Source organism: Pteropus vampyrus, unplaced genomic scaffold, assembly GCF_000151845.1.
Source record: "Pteropus vampyrus isolate Shadow unplaced genomic scaffold, Pvam_2.0 Scaffold208, whole genome shotgun sequence".
Classification (NCBI taxonomy): Eukaryota; Metazoa; Chordata; class Mammalia; order Chiroptera; family Pteropodidae; genus Pteropus; species Pteropus vampyrus.
The window spans coordinates 968,793-982,686 of NW_011888989.1; the positions used below are offsets into that span (position 1 = coordinate 968,793).

At 35.0% G+C, this 13,894-nt stretch overlaps 1 protein-coding gene and 1 pseudogene across 14 annotated transcripts in view; both read left to right on the top strand.

Moving 5' to 3' along the window:
* The window catches only part of NRCAM (neuronal cell adhesion molecule), a 262,800-nt gene that overhangs the window by 79,024 nt on the left and 169,882 nt on the right, over positions 1-13,894 (top strand). The window lies entirely within an intron of this gene.
* Positions 3,340-3,453, top strand: LOC111747054 (annotated as a pseudogene).

A 13,894-nucleotide genomic window follows, 5' to 3' on the forward strand; every position in this document is an offset into this window, starting at 1 on the left:
TTATTAATTTTTTGAAGGAAAATGCTTTCAAAGACTTTTCAGAAGACAATACTTTAAAAAATACTTTTACAATTTCAAGAAAACATCAATAATTGATTCTATGTAATATTTTGATATATAAATTTACTAATATAAATAATCAAGAATTATAAATTGATGTCATAAAATTTATATGTCTGTGGGCGGATCAGTAGTCTAGTAATTATAATACTGTGAGTATAAAATTACTCAGATAATTGGAAGTAATTGGAATAGGCTTATAGCCTTTGAAAATTCTGAAACTTGTTAACATGAATTACATTATAAATATGTGATAAGTTAAACAATTAAAAGTAAATTATATTGTCTATATCATATTCTGTTTTATTGAAGAATCTTTAATTTGGCTTCATAAACGGAGCAAATATATGGAATACCTTTGGTATTTTTAATATGGTTTATCATCTTTTTCATACTTTTAAAATGCAGCCGAAATCAGGAACAAGTTGCCTGTTAAATACCCCTTTTTCAGTTGATCACAAGACAATTCATTATTTAGATTTATAGCCTTTCCTAAACAGGTCATCTTCACTGTACTGTCGAGAGATTTATATTACAGGTTGCCTGTATGAGAATGTACCCCTAAAGTTCCACTAGTTTTATCAGCACCAGTGTGCCTTTGGGGAATGAATCTTTCAGAATTATATGGTTTCTTATGGTTTGTTCTACTTACTGCTTGTTTTGTTTCTGTTTGAGGAATCTGTTCAGTGGCCCATTTGTTAGATCAGCTGGCTCTCAGCACTGCAGTGAATACAAAGTCATGCAAACAGATGGAGAAATTTAATTTTCAGTTAGGAAAGGGTTCCATAGCAACATCTGAGTGAAATATATGTCTGGTCACATTTACTGGGCTGTTGTTACAAACCAAGAGTGATCTGCTGGGGGAGGCGGAAGGGGAGACATTTAAAATACATGCTATTCATCTTTTTCAATGGAGACTATTTTTAACTTTATTTCAGAAATATTGAGTGTGTGTGTGTATGTGAATGTGTGTGCACTTAGCAAGTCAGATGCTTTTGACAAGCTTTAATAAACTTCGTTTGGTAAGTCAAATCACTTTAAAAAATGTTTCCTCATATTTCTGTAAGTAGAAATTAATCTTTCAGAAACCATATTTCAGGGTTTAGTTTATGTATTAAGCAATAGTGAGGGGGGTGCAAAAGTGTGATTTCACACGACCTAGGCTGCTGTAGGAGGAGCTGTGCTAAATATACCACAGTGGGATCTAGGCAGAACATCAAAAAACCTGGTGAGGAGCATGATATAAATAACAATTCTGTTAAGCCCTCTCTATATGGAAGAGAGTCAACCTCAAAGCTCACATAATGAGTGCGTTTTCATCAAACTGTATATAGTGATGATTAAAAGGCCTAATGAGGGTTCTGAGGCACAATAAGAACTGAACTACTTCTCAAGCATGAAAAAATAAAAACTGTACAGTATGTTAGTGCTTGGGTATTTTTTTAATGTAATTGCTTAACAATTATAATGTGTGGTTTATATGGTAATTTTTAGAGAAGAAAATACTTGATTTAACTGGATATTCATGTTTCCCAACTATTTTGGATAAATGGATTTTATATGACACTTGCATTCATATAATACTGTGTTTTTACTCCTCAAAATATTTTCACTTATAAAATATGATCTTTCACATGGTTCTTTCTTGAGAATCTCCTTTAGATATATAAAAAAAGAAAACTGAATTTAGAGACAGGATCATGTTTTGTAAAAACATTAAATACGAAAAATTCCAGCAAACTCCCAAAGTCTAGCTTAACTCTGCTTATGAAATAGCTTCTCAAAACTCCTATAGAGTTCAAGTGTGGATAATTATATTTTCGAGCAAACAATGGATTCACTTTTTAAAAATCTTAGTGGGTATTGTAGGAGCTCTAAGAAAGAATCTCAGTTTTTAATTTTGGAATTAATCAGTCTTAAAAACTCAAATGTTTTGTAAGATGTCATACAATAAGTCAAATACCTTCCTCAAGCTTAAGTCAGGTATAAATTCAAAATGAAATGCTATGATTATAATTTCTATCTAGTACAATTATTAAATTTTATGTTAACACATAAAAGACGAACCTAGAGTTTTAGCAGGATAGTATTTCCAGGCAATTGTGTTATAGGTATAGTGGTCAAAATATTTGATTGGAGTCAAGTAGGCATCTCCTTTATGGGCATTTCCACTGTTACAATCTGTGTGATTTCCATGCCCATTGTTGGCTGAGAAAGCCACTTTCACTTTCCTATTTCTCATTCTAGTTAAAGGAGCTTACTGCTACAGAATTGAGTAAATGTTATTTTAACATTTGGGATTAAATGTATGACATCCCTACCCAAAATCATTTCAAAAGTTCCTTCTTATTAACAGTTGTCCCAGGGTACAAAAATAATATGGAAGATAATGCATTTTGGTCTAGGATAGTAAAGTCTTTAGCCTTTTGACCAAGGTTTACTTAATGATCTCCCAGGCTTTTTGCTAAGACAATAAAGGATCATTATGACATAGTATGGTATAATCCAATGAGTTGGAGTCAGATCTGGGTTTGATTTCAGCTGTATAACTGTTTAGTTAAATCTAGCTATTTAGTTTTAGGAAACTAAAACTTGGAGAGGTTAAGTAACTTAACCAAGGAGGCAGAGCTCAGATTTATTTATTTATGTATTTATTTAAAATTTTTCATTTTAATTTTTCAATTACATTGTCATACAATATTATATTAGTTTCAGGTATACAACATAGTGATTAGACATTTACATAACTTACGAAGTGATCACTTCAGTAAGTCTAGTACCCATCTGAGATCATACACAGTGATTACAATATTATTGACTATAGTCCCTATTCTGTACTTTACATCCCCATGACTATTTTTATGTCTGGAAATTTGTACGTCTTTATTCCTTCACCTTTTCACCCATTCCCCCGACCTTCCTCTTATCTGGCAACCATCAGTTGGTTCTCTGTATCTGTGGGTCTGTTTCTGTTTTGTTTGTTGTTTATTTTTTTTATTTCATATATAAGTGAAATCATATGGTATTTATCTTTCCCTATTTGACTTATTTCTTTTAGCACAATACCCCCTAGGTTTATCAATGTTGTCACAAATGGCAAGGTTTCATTCTTTTTTGTGGCTGAGTAATATTTCATTGTATATATGCACCACATCTTCTTTATCCATTTGTCTTTTGGACACTAGGTTGATTTCATATCCAATAAGGAGTTTATATTCAGTATATAAGGAACTCATACAACTTAGTACTAAAAGAACAAACAATTCAATTAAAAAATGGGCAGAGAGCCACCCTGAACATGCCTGATCCCATCTGATCTCAGAAGCTAAGCAGGGTAGGGCCTGCTTAGTACTTGGATGGGAGACCACCTAGGAATACCAGGTGCTGTAGGCGTTAAAAAAAAAATGGGCACAGAACCCGAATAGATATTTCCTCAGAGAGGTCATACAGTTGGCCAAGAGACATATGAAAAGATGTTCAACATCACTAATCATCAGAGAAAGGCAAATTAAAACCACAATGTGAAGTCATCTCACACCTGTCAGAATGGCTATCATCAATAAATCAATAAACAAGCGTTGGCAAGGATGTGGAAAAAGGGAACACTTGTGTACTGTTGATGGGATTGTAAATTGGTGCAGCTGCTATTGAAAACAGTATGGATGTTACTCAAAAAAAAAACAAAAACAGTGTGGAGGTTGCTTTAAAACATTAAAAATAGAACTAACATGTGACCTAGCAATTCCACTTCTGGGTATTTATCAGAAGAAATCCAAAACACTAATTTTAAAAGATATATGCACCCCTTTGTTCATTGCAGCATTATTTACAATAGCCAAGATATGGAAGCAACATAAATGTCTATAGATAGATGAATAGATAAAGATGTCATACATATGTACAATAAAATATTACTCAGCCATAAAAATAAATAAAATAGAGCTAAGATGTAAATTCAGGTTCTCTGACTATGGAGCTTGTCTTTCATCTCTGCATTACACTGGCAAACCTCGTTTAGGAAACATATATTCATATATAACTTTTACAAATAAGCTAATATTCAGAATCTGTAATTTCATAAGCCATTTGCATTAGTGACTTAATGACAGTGTTATAAAATTTATATGTAATTGTCTAAAATACACCTCTATTCTTTTAGTAACCAGAGAATGAGACAAAATCATGAATCTGATATGTATTATGCATAAAACTTTTATATATTACTTAAATATCCAACAATGAAAAGCATGATTTAGTCCTCCCACCCTGCAAAAGCCCCACAAATAACCAAAGAAAGTATGCTTTCACAAAGAAAATTAAATCACCTCTGAACTGGGAAAATAAGATATTTAAATTTGAAGCAATTTTAATTTTTGTACTGGCACTCTTTAATTCACAGCTTCAGTATCCAGGCTTTTTGTATCTGTAACCGAGAAGGATATGTTGTTCGTATGATGTAACTATTTGATTTTCATTCTGAATATGTATTTGTCTAAATACAAAAAGGAAAGAAGAATAAATTAATAATTCATATGCTACAAACCAGTTTTATGTTATCTTATTTGATCTTAAAGACAATTCTATGAAGTAAGTAGGACACTGATGAGAAACTTAACATTTGAGAGGCTGAGATATAAGGAAATGTGATGGTTCGGAGCTGGCCTTGGAATGGGTCAGCCTCGTTTTAAATCCAACACAGAAAATCCTTAAATCTTTAAAATGAAGATAATAACACCCACCTCTTGGCTTGATTGTGAGGATTAAGTAAAATAAGATATATCAAATGCTAGTAAATATATTAAATGTATCAGGCAGCCACCAGGGCACTGTGTGTGGGTCTCTTCATAGATTACACTCGGCAGCACCACAAGCACCTACGTATATAATTACTGCTCTTTGCTCAGGGTGAGCTAGGGCAACTGGCTTCTTTCACTTAGCATAATGTTTTCAAGGTTCATTCATGTTGTAACATGTATCAGCTATGTGACTAAATAATACGCAATTGTGTAGATTATCACATTTTGTTCATTCATCAGTTAACAGATATTTGGGTTGATTTCACATGTTAGCTATGATGAATAATGCTCCTCTGAACATTTGTGGATAGGTTTTTGTGTGGACATACATGTTCAGTTCTCTTGGTTCTATATGTAGGAGTAGAATTGCTGGGTCACATGGTTTTTTTATGTTTAACGTTTTTTAGAAACAGCTAAACTATTTATCAAAGTGGCTTCATCATTTTACAGTCTCACCAGCAATATATGAGGGTTCTAATTTCTTCACATCCTCATCAGCACTCGTTATTGTCTTTTTTATTACAGCCATCCTAATTAGATGTGAAGTTGTATCTCATTGTGGTTTTAATTTACATTTCCCTAATGACTAATGGTGTTGAACATCTTTTCATGTGTTTGTTGCCATTTGTGTGACTAAATGTCTATTCAAATCCTTTGCCCATTAAAAAAAGTATTTATTCTAACAGATTTACAGAAGAATTGCTAAGATAGTGCAGAGAATTCCCTTAAACACCACACTCAGTTTTCCCTATTATTAACATCTCACATTAGTGTTGCACATATGTTACAATTAGTGAACCATATAGATACATTCTTAGTAACTTTATGCTTATTTAGATTTCCTTGGATTTTTACCTAATGCTACTTTTCTGTTCCAGAATAACATCTAGAATACCACACGGCATTTAGTTGTCATATCTCTTTATGCTCCTCTTGACTGTAGTGGTTTCTTAGACTTTTCTTGTTTTTGATGACTTTGAAAATTTTAAGACTAATAGTCAGAAATTATATTAAATATTATTCTACTGAGATTTGTTGAATATTTTTCTTATGATTAAATTGGACTTACGGTTTTTTGGGGAAGAATACCACAGTGCCGAATACCATTTTCATAACGTCGTATCAAGGGTACATACTATCAGCGTGACTTATTACTATTAATATTGACCTCGATCACCTGACTGAGATCGTGTTTGTCAGGTTTCCCCAGTATAAAGTGACTCCTACCCTACCCTTTCCATACTCTGCCCTTTGGAAGGGAGTCACTATGAGCAGCTCATGTTTAAAAAATAGGGAGTTGGGCTCCACCTGCTTGAGGCGGGAGTATCTGCATAAATTATTTGGAATTCTTCTGTGCAAGAGATTGGCCTCTTTCTATTTTTAAATTTATTCAGTTATTTATATTGATATGCACTCATGGATATTTATTTTGTACTTTGGGTTGTAATCCAATACTACTTTATTTTTCTTACTCCTCAAATTGTTCCCGTTTGGGCTACTGGGAACTCTTTCAGTTGGTTTCTGTGTCCCTTTGATACATATCTATCATGGTAGGTTTTTTAAAGCACTTCCTTACTTTCTGGCACCACTAGGTCTTCCAGGCCCATCTTATATATTTCCTGCCCCAGTCCTAATATCAGCTATTTTTCAAGGAGCCCTGATTCAATTTATTAGAAAATGGCATATGAAACCAAGGTCTGGTTACTAGGTGTGTTCATTTCCACTAGGGTGTCATTGCTTCTAGGCTTTCTCAGCTGACACAGCAAGGAAGTATATAGACACGTAATAAGCTGTTTTAGGTTGGTACCCTTTTTTTCCTCCATTTTCAGTGAGGTTATTTCATGCATTTGTAATAGATTGTTTTGTCATATTCTACATTTCATTCTAGGATTCCCCTGACTTTCTAAATGATTTTTTAAAATTTTCGTACATTAAAGTTCACTCTTTGTAAAGTTCACTGGGTTTTGACAAATGCATAATGTCATGCATCCAATTATAAGTACAGCATCATACAGAATAGCTTTACTATCCTAAAACTTTCACGTGCTAGACTTATTCAACCTTTTCTCCTTTCTTACTAAATAAACCCCTGCCATCCACTGATCTTTTTGTCTCTCTAATTTTGCCTGTAAAGAATGTCATGTAATTGCAATGTATGTAGCCTCTTCAAACTGGCTTCTTTCACTTACCAATATGCATTTAAGACTTATCCATATCTTTTCATGGCTTAACAGTTGTTTTTTTTTGGTCACTGAATAATATTCCATTGTATGGAATTTGCTTATCTATTCATCTTGAAGAACATCTTAGTTACTTCCAGTTTTTGGTGATTATAAGTAAAGCTGATATAAACATTTGCATACAGGTTTTTATGTTGACATAAGTTTTCAACTCGAATGGATAAAATCGTACCTAGGAGTATATTGCTGAATCAATCAGTAAGACTATGTTTAGCTTTGTAAAAGCCTGCCAAACTGTCTTCCAAAGTGGCTGTACCATTTTTCATTCTCATTAGGAATGAATGAGAGTCTCTGTTGCTCTGCATCTTCATCAGCATTTGATATTGTCAACTTTTTGGATTTTAGCCATTCTAATGGATGTATCTGAAATCTCATTATAATTGTATTTTGCAGTTCTCTAATATAAATAATGTTGAGCATCTTTTCATATGCCTACTTTCCATCTGTATATCTTCTTTGGTGAGGTGTCTGGTCAGATCTTTTGCCCATTTTAAAATTGGGCTTTTTTTTTATTGTTGAGTATAAGAGTTATTTATATATTCTAGATATAGGACTCTTTTCAGATGTATGATTTACAAATATTTTTTTCATATTCTTTGAATACTATTTTAACTTTTTTTGATCATGTTTTTTGAAGCACAAAACATTTTTACTTTCGATAAACTCCAATTTTTCTATTTTTTCTTTTGTTACTAGAGTTTTTGGTATCATATTTAAGAAACTATTTCTTAACCCTTATTTTATTCTAATAGTTTTATAGTTTTAGCTCTTACATTTGGGTCTGTTTTCCATTTTAAGTTAATTTTTGTATATGATTTAAAGTAAGGGTCCAACTTCATTCTTTTGCAATGCATATATCCACTTACTCCAGCACTATTTGTTAAAAAGACCATTCTTTTTCTATAGAATTGTTCTGCCACCTTTATCGAAAGTCAATTGACTATAAAATAAAGGTTTATTCCTGGACTCTCAATTCTGTTTCATTGATCAGTATGTCTGTCTTCATGTCAGTTTTACACTGTCTTGATTATTGCTTTTAGAAGTAAGTTTTGAAATCAGAACATGTGAATCCTTTACCTTTGTTCTGCTTTTTTAAGGATTGTGATGGCTATTCTGGGTCTTGCATTTCCATGTGAGTTTTAGCTTTAGAAATGTTTTAATCTTTGAATTTTATCTTTGTTTTTAAGTGAATTTTATCTTTTAATTATTTTCTTCCATTCTACCCTTCAATATAGTTTTAATGTTTATTTGCTCTTGCCCTTTCTTCCCTAATCACTTTCCTGGGCCCCTTTTTGAGGACCAATCAGCTAGCTGTTAATTAATCCTGTTGGAAGTATCAACTGATTAAACATGGACCTTGTAGAGATTTTAACTGGGGAGAATATGTTTATAGTGATCTTTAGCTCCCCATCTCTTTCTCCAGTTAATTGACAAGTTCTGTAGCCCTCCACCTACCCCAATATCATTTGAATCCAATCCCTTTGTACATTTCTATAGATCCCACTCTTCTCAAATGTGCTGTTGAAATTATTTTTCCATTTTCAGCAGCTTCCATATAGTAGGGACAGATTAATTATACAAAGTATAGTTATGATCATATTATTTTTCCTGCAGAAAAACATTTCAAAAGATAGATGAATCTCAGAAACATTATATTGAGTGAAAGAAACCACGCACAAAAGAGTACCTATCGTTTGACTGCATTTTTATGAAGTCCAAAGCAGACAAAGCTAATCTATGGGAATGGAATTCAGAACACTGGTTGACACTGGAGGATGGGGCAGGGGTGGAAATAGACTTGAATGAGATGAAAGTGACTTTTCTTGGGTGATGGAAATATTCTATGTCTTGATTGGATCATTTGTTACATGGCTGCAGACTTTTGTCACAACTCATTGACCTGAATGATGAAGATCTGTGCATTTTCTGTATAGAATTATACTTTATTTTTTTAAGTAAATAGTAATATATGAACTTTCGATGGCTTCCCATTGCCTTCAGCTCAAACCACCTGAACTTGATATTTAGGGACTTTGAAAATCTACATAACTTTCCAAGTTTCTCTTGCTGTTTCTCTTCCATGCCCCATGACCCAGCAAAATAAAACTCTCTCTTCTTCACATGCACCATGTTTTTCTACTTTTGTGTCTTTGCTCCCACTTTTCCCTCATCCAGGAATGTCTTCCGATCACCCATTGCAAATCACCACATGTGAAAACAATCTTCCCTCAAATTTCACATCAGAAGTCATCCTCCTTCTCTAAACATCTGTCCTGTAGAATTTTGTATTTCTCTTATGGCACTCTTGACTTTCCCTGGATTTTATTTTAATTGTTTATATTGCTGTGTTTGCATAGTATTTGCAATGTGCCTGGCACTATTAATGAACATCCTATTCCCACTTCAACCTGTAAATTCCATTAAAGGCAATACTTACAATTGCTTCATTTCTATCACCCACAGGACCTAGACAAACATTTATTAAATGGATGGATATATAGATGGAAATGGATGGATGGATGGATGGATGGATGGATGGATGGATGGATGGATGGGTGAATTAATTGGAAGGTATGGGGCAATGCAGAGTATTGAAGAGGGGTAGCCATCTCGGCATCCTTCAAAACCTCTGATATACCTACCCTATATCTACTTGTAAAGTATAATGAATGAGGTGAAATATGACAAGAGATAAATAAAATTTGGGGGGCTGTCAGCCAGGTCCTGAGCATATAAACATGTCCATGCAAATCAGAAAAACAGGACAGCTCCTAGAATGATTTTTAAACAGTTTGATGAAGTCAGTTAAGTCATTTCCTCCATTATAATCTTCCAACTCCTAGAGGTTTTATGATGTCCTTATCCTGGCAGTGCCTTCAGACTTTGTCCTCAGGCAGTAATTGCCAACCAAGGCATCTGGCACATTGATGTGCCCAGAGGCAGTACTCAGTTGGTTTTGCTAATCGGATAAACAAGCTCCCCTTGACAGAGGGAGTGATTTACGGTGTTCAGGGAGTTTGCAAAGCAAGCGAAGATCTGGTGGTTTTGCAGTCATTGGACATGAAAACCTGGCTCAAGCTCAAGAGATGCAAGCTGTCAGGAGGGGCCAGTGCATTATGGGGCACGGGAATCTATATGTGAATGTGAATTCAACATCATCATTGGCAAAGCTTCCATACGAAACAACAAACTAAAGCCAACATCTTTCTCCCCTCCCCCACCTCCTGCTTAAAAAAAATTATTTTATAGAGGAATACTGGGAAGGTGGCAGGAAGCTTTCAACCCCTTAAAAAGAAAGCATAGCCAGAGAACATTTGGCAGGGGGAAAGTGAATATTTGTGATTTTTATCATTAGCTTATTAAGATCTTATTTATAAGATTCCTTCCTGAGATTTTACAGTCTGTCAGGGCAAGCTAGTCCTTATGGATGATAGGGCTTCCCCAGCCTTCCCTGCCACACATTTTCTTTTCAAGGGTCATTGGGACCTTGATAGCCAAAGGAATAATGTTTTAGCTTCATTCTTTCACTTCTCAAATAGGTCACCTTAGCAGGAGGAGGGAAAAACATAACTAGGGAAATTTGAATGTTTGTTCAGAATCTCAGAGAACTGATTAGATCAGAATACTTATGTCTGATTAATCAACAGAGTAGGTGCACTTACTGAACACAGGAGAGAGAAGAATGCACCCCTCCTACACTCCCGCAGTATGGCTAATTATGTGTGTGCGTGTGTGTATGAATTTCTAAGACCAATGAAAAGATGAAAGAGTTTCCATTTTTCTAAGATATTGGCTTCACTCAACAAAAGAAAACTTTTTTAATACTCTTCTGTTGTCCAAGGACTTAAGAACAATGAAAATGGCAAAACCCCCAAAGCCCAGAGAGTATACACCTTATACTTACAATGTTGTTTGCAAAGTAAAGCTCCCAAGTGAGTATTTTTACCTTTCTCTTTTTTTTTCTGCCATCATTACCTGGCTAGATTGATGACTCAGCAAAGTAGTGATTCCTGCATTACAGCTTAGGGCTCTGTAGGGGCTCCATGCTGGACATAGATTCTTTCCTGATCCTGGACATTCACTCTCTGTGAAACTCTAATTCATGGAGTTGTGCATGTGGTTTATAAACTCATCTGAGTCAAGCTCTCTCACTCTTCTTTGGTCTATATAGCTATCTTTTGGCCGTCTGTAATAATGATTTAAAAAAAAAAAAAAGACAATCTTTTTGCAGCTTCTACTTTAACAAATTTTCAGACCACAGCCACATAACATTTTGCTGTAAGGCCATTTGCAAAAAGGGAATATGTAATCATTTTTCCTCTTTACGTTTGGGCTTCTTGCTGATTACTTTATAAATCACACAAGCATTTTTCATCACCCTTGATTTTATATATTACTCACGTAATATGTAAATGTGTTCTCATTATTTAAAAAATGTAATCAATAATTATACAGATGAGAAATAGAAGTTCTTTATCTCTGTTGCCCTTATCCTCTTTAAACTTATTCTCCTTTCTCCTCAGAGGTAACAACTGTTATCAGTTTTGTATCTATTCTTCTGGATCTTTTCTTTACTTTTACATCATATTTGTACTTTTAGAAATGTGTTGTCCATTTGTTCTTTATTATGCATTTTAGAATCATCTTGTCAAATTTCATGGAAAAATTACATGGGATTTTGTTTGGAATTGTATTGAATTTATAGATTAGTTTTGAGATAATTGATATATTTAAGATAATGAGCCTTCTTATTAATGAACAGAGCTCTTTAAAATTTTTAAATGAGGCAAAAATTGTGTAGATGATAGAGGCTTTATTCACCCTCTCCTTGCCAACACACGGAGCAAACAGCAAGCAGAGTTGCCTAGTGTCTAGATGAAAAGAAGCACTACAGCTAGGGAGAGAAATAAAAAATCACCCTGCAATGGGAGGAGGTAGGAGGGGTGAAGATGAGATGCTGCTGAGTGGTACAGAGGCTATGGCAGCTGTAGACATTCCTCTTAAAGGGGCTGTGTCTGTGACTAGCCTTTCACAGTGACAGACTTGCTGGCTCTGAGTACCAGGGCCTGGTCGGCTGCTTGCAGGGGCAACAGAGACTTACAGGGGAACACTGAGTTGTCCGAATGAGGGCCAGAGGCAAGGCTCTCTATCAGGCAGAAGTGCTGGCAGTATCCATTGTTTCCCAGTTGAGCTCTCCCTGCTCCCAGTGTGCAGAAGTAGTGTCGCCACAGCTGAGACGTCATCAAACTAGATAACAGAGGTCGCTCTGCCCAGAGGATTCCCTGAAACTTCACCTGCCCCAGCTCACCCCAGCTCATGCCCTACCCAAGAACATCCAGTTTTGTCCTCGGCGAGTCCTGTGCTCCTTACTTAAGTAGCTCCAAGACTCACACTGGTAGCAGCTGACTTAGTTTCTGGCATGGCTTCTTGAAGCAACTATAAGCACAACATCTGAAGATTGCTTGCTGAATCTTAACAGGTAACCACAGAAAGGCACAGGCTGAGGCTAAACTTGGCCTGTAGCTGAACCCCTCTCAGGACTGTGTCACTGGACACCTACTACACAAAGCCACACTAATGAGACTGAGAGACTGAGGAGTTTTGTACATAGACACAGAAAGGCAGCTAAAATGAGAAGACAAAGAAGCAGAAACGATATGAAAGAACAGAACACAGATACAAGAAAAATGGAGTCAATCTAACGGATGCAGAGTTCAAAACACTGGTTATAAAGATGCTCAATGAACTTAGGGAAAGTGTAAATAAACTCAATGAGAACTTTAACAAAGAGATAAAAACATAAAAATGGAAATGGAAATTATAAAAAGAAACCAGTCAGAAATGAAGAAAACATTATTTGAGATGAAGAGTATATTAGAGGGAATCAACAGAGTGGATAAAGAAGAGGATCGCACCACTGATATAGAGGAAGCCAGGACACTCAATCAGAATGGCAAGAAAAAAGAAATCAAGACTACAATAATAATTTAGGGAGCCTATGGGACAAAGTTAAATGTAAAATCATCTGTGACAGAGGGAGAACAAGAAGTTGAAAACCTATTTGAAGAAATAATGTTGGAAAACTTCCTTAATCTGGTGAAAGAAATAGATATACAACCCCAGGGAACTCTGAGAGTCCCAAAAAAGATGAGCCCAACAAGGCCCACACCAAGACACATTATAATTAAGATGCCAAAGGTTAAATAAAAGAGAAAATCTTAAAAGCAGCAAAAGAAAAGCATTTAGTTACCTATAAGGGAGCTCTCATAAGACTGGCAACTGATTTCTCAAAAGAAACCATGCAGGACAGAAGGGCATGACATAGAATGTTCAAAGTAATGAAAACCCAGGGTCTATGATCAAGAATATTTTATCCAGCAAAGCTATCATTGAGAGTCAAAGGACAGATGAAGAACTTCCCAGACAAAAAAAAAAAAACTAAAGGAATTTATCAATACCAAGCCAGTATTACAGGAAATGTTGGAGGGACTTCTTTAAGAAGAAAAAAACATGTGTCAAAAACAGGAATAAAAAAAGGTAATAACTGCATTCCTATCTACAATTACCTCAAATGAAAAAGAATTAAGTGCTCCAACCAAAAGATAGAGAAGCCGAATTAATAAGAAAACAAGACCCGTACATACGCTGCCTACAAGAGACTTACTCCAAATTAAAAGGCACACAGACTTGAAGGAAAGGGATGGAAAAAGATATTGCCTAGATGGATCTAGAGGGTATTGTGCTGAATGAAGTAAGTCAGATAGAGAAAGATAAATACTACATGATTTCACATACATG